The following is a 4834-nucleotide window of genomic DNA, read 5'->3' on the forward strand; positions in this document are numbered from 1 at the left end:
TTATTCTAACATGTAATGTTTACTTATGGGCGGTTTTCATTCCTAGGAGACCTATCTGCAAGGTGCTGTTGTTGTTGCTTTGTTGCATCTTGTTTTTGTCTTTAATAAAGTTCTTAAATCATTTGTATATGGAGGCCAATGTAAACAAGACATTAAGTCTTGCCCTTCTGACGTCTTTTCAGTATTCAAAAAATTCCCTTTTATTCCGATCAATTATTTATTCTCGTAGATTATAATTCAAACACCTCCTGTTTGTTTGCAAGCTTCAATGGCTGTTTGGATTTTACATCCCAGATCTGCTTCCTGTACAAGCCATGAATATTCGTCCTACAAAAGATGAAAGATCTTAGTGGAAGGCTCTGTTTTCTTTACATTGACTTCTTGGGTCCATTCTCTGTGTAGTTCCTTAATACTCTTCCTTTAAAAAGAGGCCTTTTAGGCTCTGAGCTCAAGCCTCGTTTTCCTTAGCTTGGTGTTTTGGTGGGGTTTGTTAGGTTTGTTTTCTCTGTCTAGTATTCAATGTTAACGCCTCTGAGAAGAGCACAGGACGCAAGGGCACATCACAAGGGTTCTGCTTCTTCCTCGGTGAAGAGACATTACCACCTGCTGGACAGCATCTGAAGGTGATTGTCTCTTACATGTTGCTCAATTTCTCAGCACTTTGTAGAGGTGAAATCAGTTCACCCAAAGACTTCATTATGGGCACAAAGGGAGGTTCTCTCATCTTTTCCTATTACCTTTCAATTTAGAGGAAAATTGTGTTACAGCAGAAAGATGGTACTTTGTCAAAAATAATGTACAGTGCTGTGCTAGCTACCCGGCAACATTTGCATCCATGATGAAGTAGAAATGTGATAGTGATTCTGTAAGAGTATATTGACTCCTGGCGCTGCTGTTGTCTTAGTGATATTCACACTCTGGGGCTCACTCAAAGATGAATCATCAAACGACATCTTCCACTTAAAGACATCTTTCTGAGGATGCATCGGATAGTTAAGTGGTGTGTGACTGTAAATCTAGGCACTTCGCAAGGAACTTGCCAAATCGGAGCTGTTCTTCCTTTGACTGTGATGATGTTGACGCTAGCTAAGATCATCCTTCTTTATTTTTACCTATCTGAGTCTGCCCTTTACTTTCTTCTTGTGTCCTTTGCCAAGGCTGTAGACGCTACAGAGCAGAGCAGCGGTTCCACAAATTACAAGATAGCAAAAGAACCACCCGTGGCAGTGTCTAAAACTGTAAGATTCTTCCCAGACCTCTTCCCTAGACGTCAGGATGTCTAAGATAATAGGAGAAACCTAGAAATTTGTATTTCGAGAGTTACACCAGTTATATATTCATTAACTCGATTTCAGAACACTAGAATTGTGAATTAAAGTGCAGACGCCCAAACAAAAACAATTGTGTTTGGATATTCATGTGCTGTCCTGAGGTCCTGCTTTCTTGAGCAGTGAATACCCTCCACTTCCTCCAGAATCATTGCAGACCACTCTGTGCTTCACAAGAAGGCACAGACAGAGTGGCCAGAGTGGGCTGAAATCCAGCATTCTGTGAAGTCGGAGAGAAAAGGAGTGCTTGTATAATTGGTCTATCCTGGTCTATCCTGGGGGGATATCCTCTCACCTTCAGAATTGCCATAGCAGAAGCTGTTTTCCTTGTCTTTGAAGTAAGCACAGTAACAACATAGTGTCGGTCGACACTTTCCTGTCGCTGCAATAAAACCTTATGACCAAGCCACCTTGGAGAAGAAAGAGTCTGAGTGGCCTAGCACTAACTCTAAGTAGTCCTTAGAGTTAGAGACTACAGTAGCAGATAGCAGGTGGCCACCGGCATGGAGGTAGGAACATGAAGCTGAGAGCTCACACCTCGAACTGCAAACACAAAGTAGAGAGAGCAAACTGGAAACGGTGCAAATCGTTAAACCCTCAGGCGACAGGTGACGTTATCCAACAAGACCGCACCTCTTCAACTTCCTTAAAGAGCGCCATCAACTGGGGACCAAGTATTCAAAGAGATGAGCCTATGGGGGACAGCCCCTCTCTTTCCCTCTGTCCCTCCCTCCTTCCTTCTATCTCTCTCCCCTTTTTCCTGATTCATTTTATTTGCTGCATCTGCTGGTCAGGGGTAGGAGTGTAGGCATCTACCATGGGTTATGGAATAGTGGTGTGTGTGTGTGTGTGTGTGTGTGTGTGTGTGTGTGTGTGTGTCCTGGAGGGAGGGGCTGGCAAGAGCTGAGGTTACAGACAACTTCTAGAATATATTTCTTTATCCCATCAGATTTACAATTTCAACATGGCGTTCACAGAACGTAAACTGTAAATAAGAGCCTCCCCCAAACCCTGACAGACAGACAGACACACACACACACTCACAGAGCAGGATGTTGCATGCTCACAACTATTACTATTTTCTCTCTGATGCACGAAATATAGTGAACACTGAAAGATGCCAGGTAAAATTTTCACAGTACTTCTTCCTGGAAGTTCAGTCTGGCCCAGACTCACAGGAATTGGACTTCGAGTTAACCTAGCAGTGGGATTTTAGCCCTGGTTCCATGACACGTCGGTTTTATGAGAGCTAGTATATGAGAGGTAGTACCTGCCTCTCCACATAGGAGCTTACAGTCCCATGAGGAATGGAATTAACATCAGCGCACTGACATAACACGGAATGAAGCAGCAAGATCTACCTGGGATCCGCAAGGACTGGCAGGACATTGTTACTTAAGATCGGAAGTGACGTTGACTTTTAAGGACAAGATCTGGAAGGGGTGGCAAAGAGACTCTGATCTCTGAACAGAAGGAAGAAGACTGAAACAAAGGTTAGAGAGCAAAGTGAACAGCAAGGGTTCAGCTCTGGCTCATGCACGGTTGGGCATCCTGATTGGTGAGGAGGAGGGGACAAGCAGCACCCCCAGAATTCAGGGTCGTTTAAGAATAGGAGCAGAAGGGATCAGAGACGGAACTTGGAAATGGGGTGTTTTAAATGCCTGTGGGGGGAAAAAAGGTTTTACTATGACAATGTTTGCATTTCAGAAAGATTCCTCTGGGGACCTCTACATAAAAAATTGAGTTATGACTATGGATGTCTAATTTCTGCCTCCATGAATACTATGAATACTGCCAAATAAGTTTTAAAAAATACAAAGAGTATGGTAGTGCCAGAGTCTAGGAAGGATATTAGCTACAGTCCAGCATGCAAGTGCAATAAAGTTAAGGTAAATAATGACATCAGATCTCATAAAACATATATTATCTCTTAATATATACAGAATCATGTTCTCCATAAATAGAAATACATCTTTTTTGAAGCATTTATGCTATATTTGCGAAAGTTAATCCTACTCTTGGGTATTAAAGCAATCTTCAATAAATCCCAAGGACTCTAAATTTTAAAAAAAAAATGGGTGTCTGATCACGATGTAAATTTTTTTAATTTTAATATTTTAATACTCTAAAATGTATGCATAAATAGTCACATTACAGAAAAAAGAATCACAGAGAATTAAAAAGCAAATAAACTGCATAATTATCTTCTGCTGATAAAGACACCAATAAACAATGAATGTTTTTGAAAATTAATAAAGAATTATTTTCCAAAAATATCTTCCATAAAAGTTTCAAGGAAACAACCTTATATAATTTAAAGCATCCTTAAAGATGTGAAATCTCACTTCTGATCTCCTTCAAAAACCTCAACCCCAAAAGAGCACAGTTAGTACTTTATAGATAGATAGTGCAAGCCTTTTGGGTGTAAGAAAAAAAGTCCTTATTTTCTTATATTCTCGAGTTAGTCCCCACAGAATATTTAAGGATTATTACATAAGACTAAGAAAGGATTATTCCAGAATACAAAAATAGCTTAACATCACTCAAGAAAACAAAACAAAACCCGCCATTACAAATACCCAAACAAAAATGCAAATCAAAACAACCCTGAGATTTCACCTCACACCAGTGAGAATGGCTAAGATCAAAAACTCAGAGGACAACAGATGCTGGCGAGGATGTGGAGAAAGAGGAACACTCCTCCATTGTTGGTGGGATTGCAGACTGGTAAAACCATTCTGGAAATCAGTCTGGAGGTTCCTCAGAAAATTGGACATTGAACTGCCTGAGGATCCAGCTATACCTCTCTTGGGCATATACCCAAAAGATGCCCCAACATATAAAAAAGACACGTGCTCCACTATGTTCATTGCAGCCTTATTTATAATAGCCAGAAGCTGGAAAGAACCCAGATGCCCTTCAACAGAGGAATGGATACAGAAAATGTGGTACATCTACACAATGGAATATTACTCAGCTATCAAAAACAACGAGTTTATGAAATTCGTAGGCAAATGGTTGGAACTGGAAAATATCATCCTGAGTGAGCTAACCCAAACACAGAAAGACATACATGGTATGCACTCACTGATAAGTGGCTATTAGCCCAAATGCTTGAATTACCCTAGATGCCTAGAACAAATGAAACTCAAGACAGATGATCAAAATGTGAATGCTTCACTCCTTCTTTAAAAGGGGAACAAGAATACCCTTGGCAGGGAATAGAGAGGCAAAGATTAAAACAGACACAGAAGGAACACTATTCAGAGCCTGCCCCACATGTGGCCCATACATATACAGCCATCCAATTAGACAAGATGAATGCAGCAAAGAAGTGCAGGCCGACAGGAGCCAGATGTATATCGCTCCTGAGAGACACAGCCAGAATACAGCAAATACAGAGGCGAATGCCAGCAGCAAACCACTGAACTGAGAACGGGACCCCTGTTGAAGGAATCAGAGAAAGAACTCGAAGAGCTTGAAGGAGCTCGATACCCCTTATGAAC

The sequence above is a fragment of the Rattus norvegicus genome, chromosome 16, assembly GCF_036323735.1.
Source record: "Rattus norvegicus strain BN/NHsdMcwi chromosome 16, GRCr8, whole genome shotgun sequence".
NCBI classification, from domain to species: Eukaryota; Metazoa; Chordata; class Mammalia; order Rodentia; family Muridae; genus Rattus; species Rattus norvegicus.